General features: G+C 51.2%; 18 non-coding genes across 18 annotated transcripts; all 18 read left to right on the top strand.

Annotated features, from left to right (window-relative positions):
* Window positions 1-573: 573 nt before the first annotated feature.
* Window positions 574-692, top strand: LOC126273967 (5S ribosomal RNA). Its single transcript, XR_007549800.1, has one exon. It is a non-coding gene; the product is annotated as a 5S ribosomal RNA (ribosomal RNA).
* Window positions 693-1,772: 1,080 nt separating this feature from the next.
* LOC126273966 (5S ribosomal RNA) lies at window positions 1,773-1,891 on the top strand. The gene has a single exon (XR_007549799.1). It is a non-coding gene; the product is annotated as a 5S ribosomal RNA (ribosomal RNA).
* Window positions 1,892-2,971: 1,080 nt separating this feature from the next.
* Window positions 2,972-3,090, top strand: LOC126273965 (5S ribosomal RNA). Its single transcript, XR_007549798.1, has one exon. It is a non-coding gene; the product is annotated as a 5S ribosomal RNA (ribosomal RNA).
* A 1,080-nt stretch (window positions 3,091-4,170) lies between these two features.
* Window positions 4,171-4,289, top strand: LOC126273964 (5S ribosomal RNA). The gene has a single exon (XR_007549797.1). It is a non-coding gene; the product is annotated as a 5S ribosomal RNA (ribosomal RNA).
* Window positions 4,290-5,369: 1,080 nt separating this feature from the next.
* Window positions 5,370-5,488, top strand: LOC126273963 (5S ribosomal RNA). The gene has a single exon (XR_007549796.1). It is a non-coding gene; the product is annotated as a 5S ribosomal RNA (ribosomal RNA).
* Window positions 5,489-6,568: 1,080 nt separating this feature from the next.
* LOC126273962 (5S ribosomal RNA) lies at window positions 6,569-6,687 on the top strand. Its single transcript, XR_007549795.1, has one exon. It is a non-coding gene; the product is annotated as a 5S ribosomal RNA (ribosomal RNA).
* A 1,080-nt stretch (window positions 6,688-7,767) lies between these two features.
* Window positions 7,768-7,886, top strand: LOC126273961 (5S ribosomal RNA). The gene has a single exon (XR_007549794.1). It is a non-coding gene; the product is annotated as a 5S ribosomal RNA (ribosomal RNA).
* A 1,080-nt stretch (window positions 7,887-8,966) lies between these two features.
* Window positions 8,967-9,085, top strand: LOC126273959 (5S ribosomal RNA). Its single transcript, XR_007549792.1, has one exon. It is a non-coding gene; the product is annotated as a 5S ribosomal RNA (ribosomal RNA).
* Window positions 9,086-10,165: 1,080 nt separating this feature from the next.
* Window positions 10,166-10,284, top strand: LOC126273958 (5S ribosomal RNA). The gene has a single exon (XR_007549791.1). It is a non-coding gene; the product is annotated as a 5S ribosomal RNA (ribosomal RNA).
* Window positions 10,285-11,424: 1,140 nt separating this feature from the next.
* Window positions 11,425-11,543, top strand: LOC126273957 (5S ribosomal RNA). The gene has a single exon (XR_007549790.1). It is a non-coding gene; the product is annotated as a 5S ribosomal RNA (ribosomal RNA).
* Window positions 11,544-12,623: 1,080 nt separating this feature from the next.
* Window positions 12,624-12,742, top strand: LOC126273956 (5S ribosomal RNA). Its single transcript, XR_007549789.1, has one exon. It is a non-coding gene; the product is annotated as a 5S ribosomal RNA (ribosomal RNA).
* Window positions 12,743-13,822: 1,080 nt separating this feature from the next.
* LOC126273955 (5S ribosomal RNA) lies at window positions 13,823-13,941 on the top strand. The gene has a single exon (XR_007549788.1). It is a non-coding gene; the product is annotated as a 5S ribosomal RNA (ribosomal RNA).
* Window positions 13,942-15,021: 1,080 nt separating this feature from the next.
* LOC126273954 (5S ribosomal RNA) lies at window positions 15,022-15,140 on the top strand. The gene has a single exon (XR_007549787.1). It is a non-coding gene; the product is annotated as a 5S ribosomal RNA (ribosomal RNA).
* Window positions 15,141-16,220: 1,080 nt separating this feature from the next.
* On the top strand, window positions 16,221-16,339 carry LOC126273953 (5S ribosomal RNA). Its single transcript, XR_007549786.1, has one exon. It is a non-coding gene; the product is annotated as a 5S ribosomal RNA (ribosomal RNA).
* A 1,091-nt stretch (window positions 16,340-17,430) lies between these two features.
* On the top strand, window positions 17,431-17,549 carry LOC126273952 (5S ribosomal RNA). The gene has a single exon (XR_007549785.1). It is a non-coding gene; the product is annotated as a 5S ribosomal RNA (ribosomal RNA).
* A 1,080-nt stretch (window positions 17,550-18,629) lies between these two features.
* Window positions 18,630-18,748, top strand: LOC126273951 (5S ribosomal RNA). Its single transcript, XR_007549784.1, has one exon. It is a non-coding gene; the product is annotated as a 5S ribosomal RNA (ribosomal RNA).
* Window positions 18,749-19,850: 1,102 nt separating this feature from the next.
* Window positions 19,851-19,969, top strand: LOC126274277 (5S ribosomal RNA). Its single transcript, XR_007550103.1, has one exon. It is a non-coding gene; the product is annotated as a 5S ribosomal RNA (ribosomal RNA).
* A 1,080-nt stretch (window positions 19,970-21,049) lies between these two features.
* LOC126273950 (5S ribosomal RNA) lies at window positions 21,050-21,168 on the top strand. Its single transcript, XR_007549783.1, has one exon. It is a non-coding gene; the product is annotated as a 5S ribosomal RNA (ribosomal RNA).
* The last annotated feature ends 89 nt before the right edge of the window (window positions 21,169-21,257 follow it).

Genomic DNA, 21,257 nt, shown 5'->3' with positions numbered 1-21,257 from the left:
CAATTGCATATTTGTAAACAAAAATTTATCTTTCGCCGCTAGAAGAGATGGATGCTTTGTCGAACCGCCTGTGTCTTGTGTCCGTGTTTTCGCACCTTTCCATGGCACGGCACAGAGCTGCTCTAGTAGCTCCGAACGGCCGCACACGGCGCCTCGCACACGCCGGTCAGTCCGGCGCCAGTCTCGCAGTTGTTTCTCGTGCTTGTGCTGTCATATGGACCACGACCCGAGCGGCAGCGAGCGGCAGTCGAGCAAAGTCGGGACAAGTCGGGACGGAAGGGGACAGCCGAGAATGCACCATACGAATTACGCAAATATCTGGAAGCGCGACGCGTGTCAGGCAGGTGAGAACGCTTCCCTCGGTCCAGCAGGACACTGCCACACCCAGCGCAGTCCACCCGCCGCCCGGCCGCGCGCAAGACCTGCGCTGGATAACAATAACAAGGTGCGTCTCCCGCGAGTGTCGAGGTGGAAGGACGTGCTTTGCGTCAAATGTGCCACCGAAAATGGCGATTGCGTGTGTTGGGAGGAGAGGCGAAGCATTCTTCTGCCGTGCGGCTACAGTACAAGGACGCCAACGGCCATACCATGTTGAATACACCGGTTCTCGTCCGATCACCGAAGTTAAGCATCATCGGGCCCGGTTAGTACTTGGATGGGTGACCGCCTGGGAACACCGGGTGCTGTTGGCTCTCTCTCTTCTTTTAAATTTCATGTCACTACACCTGGCAGCCCTCTTTTCATACTAACTCTCAGGTGCGACAAAGATGCACCCACACGCATTTTAAAATACTGTATTAAACGTAAGATGCGAAATTACAGTAATGAACTCAGTTTGAGCAAGAATGCGCCAAGGAAGGGTGGTAGGAACTCCTTGAAAGTAACGAAACACTGCGAATCGACAGATGCGCACTTGAAATGCGTCAGAGCCTACTGTTTTGTAGGAGCGCAAAATTCCAAAAACTAAATAATTAAATAAAAAACTAAAAAAACAGAAAATCAACTGTTCTGGTACGATCACCGACGATAAGCAACAACGTTAGTATTCGGATCGGTGACCGCCAGGGAACTCTGGAAAATAGGGCTGGCAGGGGTAGCCAAAAAATGAAGACAGACAAAGTGTCTCTAGAAATAACAAGAGTATGACACGACAGGACTGTTCTGAATTACGTCAGGGCTTATAGTTTTGTAGCAGTGCACAATTGCATATTTGTAAACAAAAATTTATCTTTCGCCGCTAGAAGAGATGGATGCTTTGTCGAACCGCCTGTGTCTTGTGTCCGTGTTTTCGCACCTTTCCATGGCACGGCACAGAGCTGCTCTAGTAGCTCCGAACGGCCGCACACGGCGCCTCGCACACGCCGGTCAGTCCGGCGCCAGTCTCGCAGTTGTTTCTCGTGCTTGTGCTGTCATATGGACCACGACCCGAGCGGCAGCGAGCGGCAGTCGAGCAAAGTCGGGACAAGTCGGGACGGAAGGGGACAGCCGAGAATGCACCATACGAATTACGCAAATATCTGGAAGCGCGACGCGTGTCAGGCAGGTGAGAACGCTTCCCTCGGTCCAGCAGGACACTGCCACACCCAGCGCAGTCCACCCGCCGCCCGGCCGCGCGCAAGACCTGCGCTGGATAACAATAACAAGGTGCGTCTCCCGCGAGTGTCGAGGTGGAAGGACGTGCTTTGCGTCAAATGTGCCACCGAAAATGGCGATTGCGTGTGTTGGGAGGAGAGGCGAAGCATTCTTCTGCCGTGCGGCTACAGTACAAGGACGCCAACGGCCATACCATGTTGAATACACCGGTTCTCGTCCGATCACCGAAGTTAAGCATCATCGGGCCCGGTTAGTACTTGGATGGGTGACCGCCTGGGAACACCGGGTGCTGTTGGCTCTCTCTCTTCTTTTAAATTTCATGTCACTACACCTGGCAGCCCTCTTTTCATACTAACTCTCAGGTGCGACAAAGATGCACCCACACGCATTTTAAAATACTGTATTAAATGTAAGATGCGAAATTACAGTAATGAACTCAGTTTGAGCAAGAATGCGCCAAGGAAGGGTGGTAGGAACTCCTTGAAAGTAACGAAACACTGCGAATCGACAGATGCGCACTTGAAATGCGTCAGAGCCTACTGTTTTGTAGGAGCGCAAAATTCCAAAAACTAAATAATTAAATAAAAAACTAAAAAAACAGAAAATCAACTGTTCTGGTACGATCACCGACGATAAGCAACAACGTTAGTATTCGGATCGGTGACCGCCAGGGAACTCTGGAAAATAGGGCTGGCAGGGGTAGCCAAAAAATGAAGACAGACAAAGTGTCTCTAGAAATAACAAGAGTATGACACGACAGGACTGTTCTGAATTACGTCAGGGCTTATAGTTTTGTAGCAGTGCACAATTGCATATTTGTAAACAAAAATTTATCTTTCGCCGCTAGAAGAGATGGATGCTTTGTCGAACCGCCTGTGTCTTGTGTCCGTGTTTTCGCACCTTTCCATGGCACGGCACAGAGCTGCTCTAGTAGCTCCGAACGGCCGCACACGGCGCCTCGCACACGCCGGTCAGTCCGGCGCCAGTCTCGCAGTTGTTTCTCGTGCTTGTGCTGTCATATGGACCACGACCCGAGCGGCAGCGAGCGGCAGTCGAGCAAAGTCGGGACAAGTCGGGACGGAAGGGGACAGCCGAGAATGCACCATACGAATTACGCAAATATCTGGAAGCGCGACGCGTGTCAGGCAGGTGAGAACGCTTCCCTCGGTCCAGCAGGACACTGCCACACCCAGCGCAGTCCACCCGCCGCCCGGCCGCGCGCAAGACCTGCGCTGGATAACAATAACAAGGTGCGTCTCCCGCGAGTGTCGAGGTGGAAGGACGTGCTTTGCGTCAAATGTGCCACCGAAAATGGCGATTGCGTGTGTTGGGAGGAGAGGCGAAGCATTCTTCTGCCGTGCGGCTACAGTACAAGGACGCCAACGGCCATACCATGTTGAATACACCGGTTCTCGTCCGATCACCGAAGTTAAGCATCATCGGGCCCGGTTAGTACTTGGATGGGTGACCGCCTGGGAACACCGGGTGCTGTTGGCTCTCTCTCTTCTTTTAAATTTCATGTCACTACACCTGGCAGCCCTCTTTTCATACTAACTCTCAGGTGCGACAAAGATGCACCCACACGCATTTTAAAATACTGTATTAAACGTAAGATGCGAAATTACAGAAATGAACTCAGTTTGAGCAAGAATGCGCCAAGGAAGGGTGGTAGGAACTCCTTGAAGGTAACGAAACACTGCGAATCGACAGATGCGCACTTGAAATGCGTCAGAGCCTACTGTTTTGTAGGAGCGCAAAATTCCAAAAACTAAATAATTAAATAAAAAACTAAAAAAACAGAAAATCAACTGTTCTGGTACGATCACCGACGATAAGCAACAACGTTAGTATTCGGATCGGTGACCGCCAGGGAACTCTGGAAAATAGGGCTGGCAGGGGTAGCCAAAAAATGAAGACAGACAAAGTGTCTCTAGAAATAACAAGAGTATGACACGACAGGACTGTTCTGAATTACGTCAGGGCTTATAGTTTTGTAGCAGTGCACAATTGCATATTTGTAAACAAAAATTTATCTTTCGCCGCTAGAAGAGATGGATGCTTTGTCGAACCGCCTGTGTCTTGTGTCCGTGTTTTCGCACCTTTCCATGGCACGGCACAGAGCTGCTCTAGTAGCTCCGAACGGCCGCACACGGCGCCTCGCACACGCCGGTCAGTCCGGCGCCAGTCTCGCAGTTGTTTCTCGTGCTTGTGCTGTCATATGGACCACGACCCGAGCGGCAGCGAGCGGCAGTCGAGCAAAGTCGGGACAAGTCGGGACGGAAGGGGACAGCCGAGAATGCACCATACGAATTACGCAAATATCTGGAAGCGCGACGCGTGTCAGGCAGGTGAGAACGCTTCCCTCGGTCCAGCAGGACACTGCCACACCCAGCGCAGTCCACCCGCCGCCCGGCCGCGCGCAAGACCTGCGCTGGATAACAATAACAAGGTGCGTCTCCCGCGAGTGTCGAGGTGGAAGGACGTGCTTTGCGTCAAATGTGCCACCGAAAATGGCGATTGCGTGTGTTGGGAGGAGAGGCGAAGCATTCTTCTGCCGTGCGGCTACAGTACAAGGACGCCAACGGCCATACCATGTTGAATACACCGGTTCTCGTCCGATCACCGAAGTTAAGCATCATCGGGCCCGGTTAGTACTTGGATGGGTGACCGCCTGGGAACACCGGGTGCTGTTGGCTCTCTCTCTTCTTTTAAATTTCATGTCACTACACCTGGCAGCCCTCTTTTCATACTAACTCTCAGGTGCGACAAAGATGCACCCACACGCATTTTAAAATACTGTATTAAATGTAAGATGCGAAATTACAGTAATGAACTCAGTTTGAGCAAGAATGCGCCAAGGAAGGGTGGTAGGAACTCCTTGAAAGTAACGAAACACTGCGAATCGACAGATGCGCACTTGAAATGCGTCAGAGCCTACTGTTTTGTAGGAGCGCAAAATTCCAAAAACTAAATAATTAAATAAAAAACTAAAAAAACAGAAAATCAACTGTTCTGGTACGATCACCGACGATAAGCAACAACGTTAGTATTCGGATCGGTGACCGCCAGGGAACTCTGGAAAATAGGGCTGGCAGGGGTAGCCAAAAAATGAAGACAGACAAAGTGTCTCTAGAAATAACAAGAGTATGACACGACAGGACTGTTCTGAATTACGTCAGGGCTTATAGTTTTGTAGCAGTGCACAATTGCATATTTGTAAACAAAAATTTATCTTTCGCCGCTAGAAGAGATGGATGCTTTGTCGAACCGCCTGTGTCTTGTGTCCGTGTTTTCGCACCTTTCCATGGCACGGCACAGAGCTGCTCTAGTAGCTCCGAACGGCCGCACACGGCGCCTCGCACACGCCGGTCAGTCCGGCGCCAGTCTCGCAGTTGTTTCTCGTGCTTGTGCTGTCATATGGACCACGACCCGAGCGGCAGCGAGCGGCAGTCGAGCAAAGTCGGGACAAGTCGGGACGGAAGGGGACAGCCGAGAATGCACCATACGAATTACGCAAATATCTGGAAGCGCGACGCGTGTCAGGCAGGTGAGAACGCTTCCCTCGGTCCAGCAGGACACTGCCACACCCAGCGCAGTCCACCCGCCGCCCGGCCGCGCGCAAGACCTGCGCTGGATAACAATAACAAGGTGCGTCTCCCGCGAGTGTCGAGGTGGAAGGACGTGCTTTGCGTCAAATGTGCCACCGAAAATGGCGATTGCGTGTGTTGGGAGGAGAGGCGAAGCATTCTTCTGCCGTGCGGCTACAGTACAAGGACGCCAACGGCCATACCATGTTGAATACACCGGTTCTCGTCCGATCACCGAAGTTAAGCATCATCGGGCCCGGTTAGTACTTGGATGGGTGACCGCCTGGGAACACCGGGTGCTGTTGGCTCTCTCTCTTCTTTTAAATTTCATGTCACTACACCTGGCAGCCCTCTTTTCATACTAACTCTCAGGTGCGACAAAGATGCACCCACACGCATTTTAAAATACTGTATTAAACGTAAGATGCGAAATTACAGTAATGAACTCAGTTTGAGCAAGAATGCGCCAAGGAAGGGTGGTAGGAACTCCTTGAAAGTAACGAAACACTGCGAATCGACAGATGCGCACTTGAAATGCGTCAGAGCCTACTGTTTTGTAGGAGCGCAAAATTCCAAAAACTAAATAATTAAATAAAAAACTAAAAAAACAGAAAATCAACTGTTCTGGTACGATCACCGACGATAAGCAACAACGTTAGTATTCGGATCGGTGACCGCCAGGGAACTCTGGAAAATAGGGCTGGCAGGGGTAGCCAAAAAATGAAGACAGACAAAGTGTCTCTAGAAATAACAAGAGTATGACACGACAGGACTGTTCTGAATTACGTCAGGGCTTATAGTTTTGTAGCAGTGCACAATTGCATATTTGTAAACAAAAATTTATCTTTCGCCGCTAGAAGAGATGGATGCTTTGTCGAACCGCCTGTGTCTTGTGTCCGTGTTTTCGCACCTTTCCATGGCACGGCACAGAGCTGCTCTAGTAGCTCCGAACGGCCGCACACGGCGCCTCGCACACGCCGGTCAGTCCGGCGCCAGTCTCGCAGTTGTTTCTCGTGCTTGTGCTGTCATATGGACCACGACCCGAGCGGCAGCGAGCGGCAGTCGAGCAAAGTCGGGACAAGTCGGGACGGAAGGGGACAGCCGAGAATGCACCATACGAATTACGCAAATATCTGGAAGCGCGACGCGTGTCAGGCAGGTGAGAACGCTTCCCTCGGTCCAGCAGGACACTGCCACACCCAGCGCAGTCCACCCGCCGCCCGGCCGCGCGCAAGACCTGCGCTGGATAACAATAACAAGGTGCGTCTCCCGCGAGTGTCGAGGTGGAAGGACGTGCTTTGCGTCAAATGTGCCACCGAAAATGGCGATTGCGTGTGTTGGGAGGAGAGGCGAAGCATTCTTCTGCCGTGCGGCTACAGTACAAGGACGCCAACGGCCATACCATGTTGAATACACCGGTTCTCGTCCGATCACCGAAGTTAAGCATCATCGGGCCCGGTTAGTACTTGGATGGGTGACCGCCTGGGAACACCGGGTGCTGTTGGCTCTCTCTCTTCTTTTAAATTTCATGTCACTACACCTGGCAGCCCTCTTTTCATACTAACTCTCAGGTGCGACAAAGATGCACCCACACGCATTTTAAAATACTGTATTAAACGTAAGATGCGAAATTACAGTAATGAACTCAGTTTGAGCAAGAATGCGCCAAGGAAGGGTGGTAGGAACTCCTTGAAAGTAACGAAACACTGCGAATCGACAGATGCGCACTTGAAATGCGTCAGAGCCTACTGTTTTGTAGGAGCGCAAAATTCCAAAAACTAAATAATTAAATAAAAAACTAAAAAAACAGAAAATCAACTGTTCTGGTACGATCACCGACGATAAGCAACAACGTTAGTATTCGGATCGGTGACCGCCAGGGAACTCTGGAAAATAGGGCTGGCAGGGGTAGCCAAAAAATGAAGACAGACAAAGTGTCTCTAGAAATAACAAGAGTATGACACGACAGGACTGTTCTGAATTACGTCAGGGCTTATAGTTTTGTAGCAGTGCACAATTGCATATTTGTAAACAAAAATTTATCTTTCGCCGCTAGAAGAGATGGATGCTTTGTCGAACCGCCTGTGTCTTGTGTCCGTGTTTTCGCACCTTTCCATGGCACGGCACAGAGCTGCTCTAGTAGCTCCGAACGGCCGCACACGGCGCCTCGCACACGCCGGTCAGTCCGGCGCCAGTCTCGCAGTTGTTTCTCGTGCTTGTGCTGTCATATGGACCACGACCCGAGCGGCAGCGAGCGGCAGTCGAGCAAAGTCGGGACAAGTCGGGACGGAAGGGGACAGCCGAGAATGCACCATACGAATTACGCAAATATCTGGAAGCGCGACGCGTGTCAGGCAGGTGAGAACGCTTCCCTCGGTCCAGCAGGACACTGCCACACCCAGCGCAGTCCACCCGCCGCCCGGCCGCGCGCAAGACCTGCGCTGGATAACAATAACAAGGTGCGTCTCCCGCGAGTGTCGAGGTGGAAGGACGTGCTTTGCGTCAAATGTGCCACCGAAAATGGCGATTGCGTGTGTTGGGAGGAGAGGCGAAGCATTCTTCTGCCGTGCGGCTACAGTACAAGGACGCCAACGGCCATACCATGTTGAATACACCGGTTCTCGTCCGATCACCGAAGTTAAGCATCATCGGGCCCGGTTAGTACTTGGATGGGTGACCGCCTGGGAACACCGGGTGCTGTTGGCTCTCTCTCTTCTTTTAAATTTCATGTCACTACACCTGGCAGCCCTCTTTTCATACTAACTCTCAGGTGCGACAAAGATGCACCCACACGCATTTTAAAATACTGTATTAAATGTAAGATGCGAAATTACAGTAATGAACTCAGTTTGAGCAAGAATGCGCCAAGGAAGGGTGGTAGGAACTCCTTGAAAGTAACGAAACACTGCGAATCGACAGATGCGCACTTGAAATGCGTCAGAGCCTACTGTTTTGTAGGAGCGCAAAATTCCAAAAACTAAATAATTAAATAAAAAACTAAAAAAACAGAAAATCAACTGTTCTGGTACTATCACCGACGATAAGCAACAACGTTAGTATTCGGATCGGTGACCGCCAGGGAACTCTGGAAAATAGGGCTGGCAGGGGTAGCCAAAAAATGAAGACAGACAAAGTGTCTCTAGAAATAACAAGAGTATGACACGACAGGACTGTTCTGAATTACGTCAGGGCTTATAGTTTTGTAGCAGTGCACAATTGCATATTTGTAAACAAAAATTTATCTTTCGCCGCTAGAAGAGATGGATGCTTTGTCGAACCGCCTGTGTCTTGTGTCCGTGTTTTCGCACCTTTCCATGGCACGGCACAGAGCTGCTCTAGTAGCTCCGAACGGCCGCACACGGCGCCTCGCACACGCCGGTCAGTCCGGCGCCAGTCTCGCAGTTGTTTCTCGTGCTTGTGCTGTCATATGGACCACGACCCGAGCGGCAGCGAGCGGCAGTCGAGCAAAGTCGGGACAAGTCGGGACGGAAGGGGACAGCCGAGAATGCACCATACGAATTACGCAAATATCTGGAAGCGCGACGCGTGTCAGGCAGGTGAGAACGCTTCCCTCGGTCCAGCAGGACACTGCCACACCCAGCGCAGTCCACCCGCCGCCCGGCCGCGCGCAAGACCTGCGCTGGATAACAATAACAAGGTGCGTCTCCCGCGAGTGTCGAGGTGGAAGGACGTGCTTTGCGTCAAATGTGCCACCGAAAATGGCGATTGCGTGTGTTGGGAGGAGAGGCGAAGCATTCTTCTGCCGTGCGGCTACAGTACAAGGACGCCAACGGCCATACCATGTTGAATACACCGGTTCTCGTCCGATCACCGAAGTTAAGCATCATCGGGCCCGGTTAGTACTTGGATGGGTGACCGCCTGGGAACACCGGGTGCTGTTGGCTCTCTCTCTTCTTTTAAATTTCATGTCACTACACCTGGCAGCCCTCTTTTCATACTAACTCTCAGGTGCGACAAAGATGCACCCACACGCATTTTAAAATACTGTATTAAACGTAAGATGCGAAATTACAGTAATGAACTCAGTTTGAGCAAGAATGCGCCAAGGAAGGGTGGTAGGAACTCCTTGAAAGTAACGAAACACTGCGAATCGACAGATGCGCACTTGAAATGCGTCAGAGCCTACTGTTTTGTAGGAGCGCAAAATTCCAAAAACTAAATAATTAAATAAAAAACTAAAAAAACAGAAAATCAACTGTTCTGGTACGATCACCGACGATAAGCAACAACGTTAGTATTCGGATCGGTGACCGCCAGGGAACTCTGGAAAATAGGGCTGGCAGGGGTAGCCAAAAAATGAAGACAGACAAAGTGTCTCTAGAAATAACAAGAGTATGACACGACAGGACTGTTCTGAATTACGTCAGGGCTTATAGTTTTGTAGCAGTGCACAATTGCATATTTGTAAACAAAAATTTATCTTTCGCCGCTAGAAGAGATGGATGCTTTGTCGAACCGCCTGTGTCTTGTGTCCGTGTTTTCGCACCTTTCCATGGCACGGCACAGAGCTGCTCTAGTAGCTCCGAACGGCCGCACACGGCGCCTCGCACACGCCGGTCAGTCCGGCGCCAGTCTCGCAGTTGTTTCTCGTGCTTGTGCTGTCATATGGACCACGACCCGAGCGGCAGCGAGCGGCAGTCGAGCAAAGTCGGGACAAGTCGGGACGGAAGGGGACAGCCGAGAATGCACCATACGAATTACGCAAATATCTGGAAGCGCGACGCGTGTCAGGCAGGTGAGAACGCTTCCCTCGGTCCAGCAGGACACTGCCACACCCAGCGCAGTCCACCCGCCGCCCGGCCGCGCGCAAGACCTGCGCTGGATAACAATAACAAGGTGCGTCTCCCGCGAGTGTCGAGGTGGAAGGACGTGCTTTGCGTCAAATGTGCCACCGAAAATGGCGATTGCGTGTGTTGGGAGGAGAGGCGAAGCATTCTTCTGCCGTGCGGCTACAGTACAAGGACGCCAACGGCCATACCATGTTGAATACACCGGTTCTCGTCCGATCACCGAAGTTAAGCATCATCGGGCCCGGTTAGTACTTGGATGGGTGACCGCCTGGGAACACCGGGTGCTGTTGGCTCTCTCTCTTCTTTTAAATTTCATGTCACTACACCTGGCAGCCCTCTTTTCATACTAACTCTCAGGTGCGACAAAGATGCACCCACACGCATTTTAAAATACTGTATTAAACGTAAGATGCGAAATTACAGTAATGAACTCAGTTTGAGCAAGAATGCGCCAAGGAAGGGTGGTAGGAACTCCTTGAAAGTAACGAAACACTGCGAATCGACAGATGCGCACTTGAAATGCGTCAGAGCCTACTGTTTTGTAGGAGCGCAAAATTCCAAAAACTAAATAATTAAATAAAAAACTAAAAAAACAGAAAATCAACTGTTCTGGTACGATCACCGACGATAAGCAACAACGTTAGTATTCGGATCGGTGACCGCCAGGGAACTCTGGAAAATAGGGCTGGCAGGGGTAGCCAAAAAATGAAGACAGACAAAGTGTCTCTAGAAATAACAAGAGTATGACACGACAGGACTGTTCTGAATTACGTCAGGGCTTATAGTTTTGTAGCAGTGCACAATTGCATATTTGTAAACAAAAATTTATCTTTCGCCGCTAGAAGAGATGGATGCTTTGTCGAACCGCCTGTGTCTTGTGTCCGTGTTTTCGCACCTTTCCATGGCACGGCACAGAGCTGCTCTAGTAGCTCCGAACGGCCGCACACGGCGCCTCGCACACGCCGGTCAGTCCGGCGCCAGTCTCGCAGTTGTTTCTCGTGCTTGTGCTGTCATATGGACCACGACCCGAGCGGCAGCGAGCGGCAATCGGGACAAGTCGGGACAAGTCGGGACAAGTCGGGACAAGTCGGGACAAGTCGGGACAAGTCGGGACAAGTCGGGACAAGTCGGGACGGAAGGGGACAGCCGAGAATGCACCATACGAATTACGCAAATATCTGGAAGCGCGACGCGTGTCAGGCAGGTGAGAACGCTTCCCTCGGTCCAGCAGGACACTGCCACACCCAGCGCAGTCCACCCGCCGCCCGGCCGCGCGCAAGACCTGCGCTGGATAACAATAACAAGGTGCGTCTCCCGCGAGTGTCGAGGTGGAAGGACGTGCTTTGCGTCAAATGTGCCACCGAAAATGGCGATTGCGTGTGTTGGGAGGAGAGGCGAAGCATTCTTCTGCCGTGCGGCTACAGTACAAGGACGCCAACGGCCATACCATGTTGAATACACCGGTTCTCGTCCGATCACCGAAGTTAAGCATCATCGGGCCCGGTTAGTACTTGGATGGGTGACCGCCTGGGAACACCGGGTGCTGTTGGCTCTCTCTCTTCTTTTAAATTTCATGTCACTACACCTGGCAGCCCTCTTTTCATACTAACTCTCAGGTGCGACAAAGATGCACCCACACGCATTTTAAAATACTGTATTAAATGTAAGATGCGAAATTACAGTAATGAACTCAGTTTGAGCAAGAATGCGCCAAGGAAGGGTGGTAGGAACTCCTTGAAAGTAACGAAACACTGCGAATCGACAGATGCGCACTTGAAATGCGTCAGAGCCTACTGTTTTGTAGGAGCGCAAAATTCCAAAAACTAAATAATTATATAAAAAACTAAAAAAACAGAAAATCAACTGTTCTGGTACTATCACCGACGATAAGCAACAACGTTAGTATTCGGATCGGTGACCGCCAGGGAACTCTGGAAAATAGGGCTGGCAGGGGTAGCCAAAAAATGAAGACAGACAAAGTGTCTCTAGAAATAACAAGAGTATGACACGACAGGACTGTTCTGAATTACGTCAGGGCTTATAGTTTTGTAGCAGTGCACAATTGCATATTTGTAAACAAAAATTTATCTTTCGCCGCTAGAAGAGATGGATGCTTTGTCGAACCGCCTGTGTCTTGTGTCCGTGTTTTCGCACCTTTCCATGGCACGGCACAGAGCTGCTCTAGTAGCTCCGAACGGCCGCACACGGCGCCTCGCACACGCCGGTCAGTCCGGCGCCAGTCTCGCAGTTGTTTCTCGTGCTTGTGCTGTCATATGGACCACGACCCGAGCGGCAGCGAGCGGCAGTCGAGCAAAGTCGGGACAAGTCGGGACGGAAGGGGACAGCCGAGAATGCACCATACGAATTACGCAAATATCTGGAAGCGCGACGCGTGTCAGGCAGGTGAGAACGCTTCCCTCGGTCCAGCAGGACACTGCCACACCCAGCGCAGTCCACCCGCCGCCCGGCCGCGCGCAAGACCTGCGCTGGATAACAATAACAAGGTGCGTCTCCCGCGAGTGTCGAGGTGGAAGGACGTGCTTTGCGTCAAATGTGCCACCGAAAATGGCGATTGCGTGTGTTGGGAGGAGAGGCGAAGCATTCTTCTGCCGTGCGGCTACAGTACAAGGACGCCAACGGCCATACCATGTTGAATACACCGGTTCTCGTCCGATCACCGAAGTTAAGCATCATCGGGCCCGGTTAGTACTTGGATGGGTGACCGCCTGGGAACACCGGGTGCTGTTGGCTCTCTCTCTTCTTTTAAATTTCATGTCACTACACCTGGCAGCCCTCTTTCCATACTAACTCTCAGGTGCGACAAAGATGCACCCACACGCATTTTAAAATACTGTATTAAACGTAAGATGCGAAATTACAGTAATGAACTCAGTTTGAGCAAGAATGCGCCAAGGAAGGGTGGTAGGAACTCCTTGAAAGTAACGAAACACTGCGAATCGACAGATGCGCACTTGAAATGCGTCAGAGCCTACTGTTTTGTAGGAGCGCAAAATTCCAAAAACTAAATAATTAAATAAAAAACTAAAAAAACAGAAAATCAACTGTTCTGGTACTATCACCGACGATAAGCAACAACGTTAGTATTCGGATCGGTGACCGCCAGGGAACTCTGGAAAATAGGGCTGGCAGGGGTAGCCAAAAAATGAAGACAGACAAAGTGTCTCTAGAAATAACAAGAGTATGACACGACAGGACTGTTCTGAATTACGTCAGGGCTTATAGTTTTGTAGCAGTGCACAATTGCATATTTGTAAACAAAAATTTATCTTTCGCCGCTAGAAGAGATGGATGCTTTGTCGAACCGCCTGTGTCTTGTGTCCGTGTTTTCGCACCTTTCCATGGCACGGCACAGAGCTGCTCTAGTAGCTCCGAACGGCCGCACACGGCGCCTCGCACACGCCGGTCAGTCCGGCGCCAGTCTCGCAGTTGTTTCTCGTGCTTGTGCTGTCATATGGACCACGACCCGAGCGGCAGCGAGCGGCAGTCGAGCAAAGTCGGGACAAGTCGGGACGGAAGGGGACAGCCGAGAATGCACCATACGAATTACGCAAATATCTGGAAGCGCGACGCGTGTCAGGCAGGTGAGAACGCTTCCCTCGGTCCAGCAGGACACTGCCACACCCAGCGCAGTCCACCCGCCGCCCGGCCGCGCGCAAGACCTGCGCTGGATAACAATAACAAGGTGCGTCTCCCGCGAGTGTCGAGGTGGAAGGACGTGCTTTGCGTCAAATGTGCCACCGAAAATGGCGATTGCGTGTGTTGGGAGGAGAGGCGAAGCATTCTTCTGCCGTGCGGCTACAGTACAAGGACGCCAACGGCCATACCATGTTGAATACACCGGTTCTCGTCCGATCACCGAAGTTAAGCATCATCGGGCCCGGTTAGTACTTGGATGGGTGACCGCCTGGGAACACCGGGTGCTGTTGGCTCTCTCTCTTCTTTTAAATTTCATGTCACTACACCTGGCAGCCCTCTTTTCATACTAACTCTCAGGTGCGACAAAGATGCACCCACACGCATTTTAAAATACTGTATTAAACGTAAGATGCGAAATTACAGTAATGAACTCAGTTTGAGCAAGAATGCGCCAAGGAAGGGTGGTAGGAACTCCTTGAAAGTAACGAAACACTGCGAATCGACAGATGCGCACTTGAAATGCGTCAGAGCCTACTGTTTTGTAGGAGCGCAAAATTCCAAAAACTAAATAATTAAATAAAAAACTAAAAAAACAGAAAATCAACTGTTCTGGTACTATCACCGACGATAAGCAACAACGTTAGTATTCGGATCGGTGACCGCCAGGGAACTCTGGAAAATAGGGCTGGCAGGGGTAGCCAAAAAATGAAGACAGACAAAGTGTCTCTAGAAATAACAAGAGTATGACACGACAGGACTGTTCTGAATTACGTCAGGGCTTATAGTTTTGTAGCAGTGCACAATTGCATATTTGTAAACAAAAATTTATCTTTCGCCGCTAGAAGAGATGGATGCTTTGTCGAACCGCCTGTGTCTTGTGTCCGTGTTTTCGCACCTTTCCATGGCACGGCACAGAGCTGCTCTAGTAGCTCCGAACGGCCGCACACGGCGCCTCGCACACGCCGGTCAGTCCGGCGCCAGTCTCGCAGTTGTTTCTCGTGCTTGTGCTGTCATATGGACCACGACCCGAGCGGCAGCGAGCGGCAGTCGAGCAAAGTCGGGACAAGTCGGGACGGAAGGGGACAGCCGAGAATGCACCATACGAATTACGCAAATATCTGGAAGCGCGACGCGTGTCAGGCAGGTGAGAACGCTTCCCTCGGTCCAGCAGGACACTGCCACACCCAGCGCAGTCCACCCGCCGCCCGGCCGCGCGCAAGACCTGCGCTGGATAACAATAACAAGGTGCGTCTCCCGCGAGTGTCGAGGTGGAAGGACGTGCTTTGCGTCAAATGTGCCACCGAAAATGGCGATTGCGTGTGTTGGGAGGAGAGGCGAAGCATTCTTCTGCCGTGCGGCTACAGTACAAGGACGCCAACGGCCATACCATGTTGAATACACCGGTTCTCGTCCGATCACCGAAGTTAAGCATCATCGGGCCCGGTTAGTACTTGGATGGGTGACCGCCTGGGAACACCGGGTGCTGTTGGCTCTCTCTCTTCTTTTAAATTTCATGTCACTACACCTGGCAGCCCTCTTTTCATACTAACTCTCAGGTGCGACAAAGATGCACCCACACGCATTTTAAAATACTGTATTAAACGTAAGATGCGAAATTACAGTAATGAACTCAGTTTGAGCAAGAATGCGCCAAGGAAGGGTGGTAGGAACTCCTTGAAAGTAACGAAACACTGCGAATCGACAGATGCGCACTTGAAATGCGTCAGAGCCTACTGTTTTGTAGGAGCGCAAAATTCCAAAAACTAAATAATTAAATAAAACACTAAAAAAACAGAAAATCAACTGTTCTGGTACTATCACCGACGATAAGCAACAACGTTAGTATTCGGATCGGTGACCGCCAGGGAACTCTGGAAAATAGGGCTGGCAGGGGTAGCCAAAAAATGAAGACAGACAAAGTGTCTCTAGAAATAACAAGAGTATGACACGACAGGACTGTTCTGAATTACGTCAGGGCTTATAGTTTTGTAGCAGTGCACAATTGCATATTTGTAAACAAAAATTTATCTTTCGCCGCTAGAAGAGATGGATGCTTTGTCGAACCGCCTGTGTCTTGTGTCCGTGTTTTCGCACCTTTCCATGGCACGGCACAGAGCTGCTCTAGTAGCTCCGAACGGCCGCACACGGCGCCTCGCACACGCCGGTCAGTCCGGCGCCAGTCTCGCAGTTGTTTCTCGTGCTTGTGCTGTCATATGGACCACGACCCGAGCGGCAGCGAGCGGCAGTCGAGCAAAGTCGGGACAAGTCGGGACGGAAGGGGACAGCCGAGAATGCACCATACGAATTACGCAAATATCTGGAAGCGCGACGCGTGTCAGGCAGGTGAGAACGCTTCCCTCGGTCCAGCAGGACACTGCCACACCCAGCGCAGTCCACCCGCCGCCCGGCCGCGCGCAAGACCTGCGCTGGATAACAATAACAAGGTGCGTCTCCCGCGAGTGTCGAGGTGGAAGGACGTGCTTTGCGTCAAATGTGCCACCGAAAATGGCGATTGCGTGTGTTGGGAGGAGAGGCGAAGCATTCTTCTGCCGTGCGGCTACAGTACAAGGACGCCAACGGCCATACCATGTTGAATACACCGGTTCTCGTCCGATCACCGAAGTTAAGCATCATCGGGCCCGGTTAGTACTTGGATGGGTGACCGCCTGGGAACACCGGGTGCTGTTGGCTCTCTCTCTTCTTTTAAATTTCATGTCACTACACCTGGCAGCCCTCTTTTCATACTAACTCTCAGGTGCGACAAAGATGCACCCACACGCATTTTAAAATACTGTATTAAACGTAAGATGCGAAATTACAGTAATGAACTCAGTTTGAGCAAGAATGCGCCAAGGAAGGGTGGTAGGAACTCCTTGAAAGTAACGAAACACTGCGAATCGACAGATGCGCACTTGAAATGCGTCAGAGCCTACTGTTTTGTAGGAGCGCAAAATTCCAAAAACTAAATAATTAAATAAAACACTAAAAAAACAGAAAATCAACTGTTCTGGTACTATCACCGACGATAAGCAACAACGTTAGTATTCGGATCGGTGACCGCCAGGGAACTCTGGAAAATAGGGCTGGCAGGGGTAGCCAAAAAATGAAGACAGACAAAGTGTCTCTAGAAATAACAAGAGTATGACACGACAGGACTGTTCTGAATTACGTCAGGGCTTATAGTTTTGTAGCAGTGCACAATTGCATATTTGTAAACAAAAATTTATCTTTCGCCGCTAGAAGAGATGGATGCTTTGTCGAACCGCCTGTGTCTTGTGTCCGTGTTTTCGCACCTTTCCATGGCACGGCACAGAGCTGCTCTAGTAGCTCCGAACGGCCGCACACGGCGCCTCGCACACGCCGGTCAGTCCGGCGCCAGTCTCGCAGTTGTTTCTCGTGCTTGTGCTGTCATATGGACCACGACCCGAGCGGCAGCGAGCGGCAGTCGAGCAAAGTCGGGACAAAGTCGGGACAAGTCGGGACGGAAGGGGACAGCCGAGAATGCACCATACGAATTACGCAAATATCTGGAAGCGCGACGCGTGTCAGGCAGGTGAGAACGCTTCCCTCGGTCCAGCAGGACACTGCCACACCCAGCGCAGTCCACCCGCCGCCCGGCCGCGCGCAAGACCTGCGCTGGATAACAATAACAAGGTGCGTCTCCCGCGAGTGTCGAGGTGGAAGGACGTGCTTTGCGTCAAATGTGCCACCGAAAATGGCGATTGCGTGTGTTGGGAGGAGAGGCGAAGCATTCTTCTGCCGTGCGGCTACAGTACAAGGACGCCAACGGCCATACCATGTTGAATACACCGGTTCTCGTCCGATCACCGAAGTTAAGCATCATCGGGCCCGGTTAGTACTTGGATGGGTGACCGCCTGGGAACACCGGGTGCTGTTGGCTCTCTCTCTTCTTTTAAATTTCATGTCACTACACCTGGCAGCCCTCTTTTCATACTAACTCTCAGGTGCGACAAAGATGCACCCACACGCATTTTAAAATACTGTATTAAACGTAAGATGCGAAATTACAGTAATGAACTCAGTTTGAGCAAGAATGCGCCAAGGAAGGGTGGTAGGAACTCCTTGAAAGTAACGAAACACTGCGAATCGACAGATGCGCACTTGAAATGCGTCAGAGCCTACTGTTTTGTAGGAGCGCAAAATTCCAAAAACTAAATAATTAAATAAAAAACTAAAAAAACAGAAAATCAACTGTTCTGGTACTATCACCGACGATAAGCAACAACGTTAGTATTCGGATCGGTGACCGCCAGGGAACTCTGGAAAATAGGGCTGGCAGGGGTAGCCAAAAAATGAAGACAGACAAAGTGTCTCTAGAAATAACAAGAGTATGACACGACAGGACTGTTCTGAATTACGTCAGGGCTTATAGTTTTGTAGCAGTGCACAATTGCATATTTGTAAACAAAAATTTATCTTTCGCCGCTAGAAGAGATGGATGCTTTGTCGAACCGCCTGTGTCTTGTGTCCGTGTTTTCGCACCTTTCCATGGCACGGCACAGAGCTGCTCTAGTAGCTCCGAACGGCCGCACACGGCGCCTCGCACACGCCGGTCAGTCCGGCGCCAGTCTCGCAGTTGTTTCTCGTGCTTGTGCTGTCATATGGACCACGACCCGAGCGGCAGCGAGCGGCAGTCGAGCAAAGTCGGGACAAGTCGGGACGGAAGGGGACAGCCGAGAATGCACCATACGAATTACGCAAATATCTGGAAGCGCGACGCGTGTCAGGCAGGTGAGAACGCTTCCCTCGGTCCAGCAGGACACTGCCACACCCAGCGCAGTCCACCCGCCGCCCGGCCGCGCGCAAGACCTGCGCTGGATAACAATAACAAGGTGCGTCTCCCGCGAGTGTCGAGGTGGAAGGACGTGCTTTGCGTCAAATGTGCCACCGAAAATGGCGATTGCGTGTGTTGGGAGGAGAGGCGAAGCATTCTTCTGCCGTGCGGCTACAGTACAAGGACGCCAACGGCCATACCATGTTGAATACACCGGTTCTCGTCCGATCACCGAAGTTAAGCATCATCGGGCCCGGTTAGTACTTGGATGGGTGACCGCCTGGGAACACCGGGTGCTGTTGGCTCTCTCTCTTCTTTTAAATTTCATGTCACTACACCTGGCAGCCCTCTTTTCATACTAACTCTCAGGTGCGACAAAGATGCACCCACACGCATTTTAAAATACTGTATTAAACGTAAGATGCGAAATTACAGTAATGAACTCAGTTTGAGCAAGAATGCGCCAAGGAAGGGTGGTAGGAACTCCTTGAAAGTAACGTAACACTGCGAATCGACAGATGCGCACTTGAAATGCGTCAGAGCCTACTGTTTTGTAGGAGCGCAAAATTCCAAAAACTAAATAATTAAATAAAACACTAAAAAAACAGAAAATCAACTGTTCTGGTACGATCACCGACGATAAGCAACAACGTTAGTATTCGGATCGGTGACCGCCAGGGAACTCTGGAAAATAGGGCTGGCAGGGGTAGCCAAAAAATGAAGACAGACAAAGTGTCTCTAGAAATAACAAGAGTATGACACGACAGGACTGTTCTGAATTACGTCAGGGCTTATAGTTTTGTAGCAGTGCACAATTGCATATTTGTAAACAAAAATTTATCTTTCGCCGCTAGAAGAGATGGATGCTTTGTCGAACCGCCTGTGTCTTGTGTCCGTGTTTTCGCACCTTTCCATGGCACGGCACAGAGCTGCTCTAGTAGCTCCGAACGGCCGCACACGGCGCCTCGCACACGCCGGTCAGTCCGGCGCCAGTCTCGCAGTTGTTTCTCGTGCTTGTGCTGTCATATGGACCACGACCCGAGCGGCAGCGAGCGGCAGTCGAGCAAAGTCGGGACAAAGTCGGGACAAAGTCGGGACAAGTCGGGACGGAAGGGGACAGCCGAGAATGCACCATACGAATTACGCAAATATCTGGAAGCGCGACGCGTGTCAGGCAGGTGAGAACGCTTCCCTCGGTCCAGCAGGACACTGCCACACCCAGCGCAGTCCACCCGCCGCCCGGCCGCGCGCAAGACCTGCGCTGGATAACAATAACAAGGTGCGTCTCCCGCGAGTGTCGAGGTGGAAGGACGTGCTTTGCGTCAAATGTGCCACCGAAAATGGCGATTGCGTGTGTTGGGAGGAGAGGCGAAGCATTCTTCTGCCGTGCGGCTACAGTACAAGGACGCCAACGGCCATACCATGTTGAATACACCGGTTCTCGTCCGATCACCGAAGTTAAGCATCATCGGGCCCCGTTAGTACTTGGATGGGTGACCGCCTGGGAACACCGGGTGCTGTTGGCTCTCTCTCTTCTTTTAAATTTCATGTCACTACACCTGGCAGCCCTCTTTTCATACTAATTCTCAGGTGCGACACAGATGCACCCACACGCATTTTAAAATACTGTATTAAACGTAAGATGCGAAATTACAGTAATGAACTCAGTTTGAGCAAGAATGCGCCAAGGAAGGGTGGTAGGAACTCCTTGAAAGTAACGAAACACTGCGAATCGACAGATGCGCACTTGAAATGCGTCAGAGCCTACTGTTTTGTAGGAGCGCTAAATTCCAAAAACTAAATAATTAAATAAAAAACTAAAAAAACAGAAAATCAACTGTTCTGGTACGATCACCGACGATAAGCAACAACGTTAGTATTCGGATCGGTGACCGCCAGGGAACTCTGGAAAATAGGGCTGGCAGGGGTAGCCAAAAAATGAAGACAGACAAAGTGTCTCTAGAAATAACAAGAGTATGACACGACAGGACTGTTCTGAATTACGTCAGGGCTTATAGTTTTGTAGCAGTGCACAATTGCATATTTGTAAACAAAAATTTATCTTTCGCCGCTAGAAGAGATGGATGCTTTGTCGAACCGCCTGTGTCTTGTGTCCGTGTTTTCGCACCTTTCCATGGCACGGCACAGAGCTGCTCTAGTAGCTCCGAACGGCCGCACACGGCGCCTCGCACACGCCGGTCAGTCCGGCGCCAGTCTCGCAGTTGTTTCTCGTGCTTGTGCTGTCATATGGACCACGACCCGAGCGGCAGCGAGCGGCAGTCGAGCAAAGTCGGGACAAGTCGGGACGGAAGGGGACAGCCGAGAATGCACCATACGAATTACGCAAATATCTGGAAGCGCGACGCGTGTCAGGCAGGTGAGAACGCTTCCCTCGGTCCAGCAGGACACTGCCACACCCAGCGCAGTCCACCCGCCGCCCGGCCGCGCGCAAGACCTGCGCTGGATAACAATAACAAGGTGCGTCTCCCGCGAGTGTCGAGGTGGAAGGACGTGCTTTGCGTCAAATGTGCCACCGAAAATGGCGATTGCGTGTGTTGGGAGGAGAGGCGAAGCATTCTTCTGCCGTGCGGCTACAGTACAAGGACGCCAACGGCCATACCATGTTGAATACACCGGTTCTCGTCCGATCACCGAAGTTAAGCATCATCGGGCCCGGTTAGTACTTGGATGGGTGACCGCCTGGGAACACCGGGTGCTGTTGGCTCTCTCTCTTCTTTTAAATTTCATGTCACTACACCTGGCAGCCCTCTTTTCATACTAACTCTCAGGTGCGACAAAGATGCACCCACACGC

This window comes from Schistocerca gregaria, chromosome 5 (assembly GCF_023897955.1).
Source record: "Schistocerca gregaria isolate iqSchGreg1 chromosome 5, iqSchGreg1.2, whole genome shotgun sequence".
Lineage (NCBI taxonomy): Eukaryota > Metazoa > Arthropoda > Insecta > Orthoptera > Acrididae > Schistocerca > Schistocerca gregaria.
This window is presented reverse-complemented; position numbering and strand designations above follow the sequence as displayed.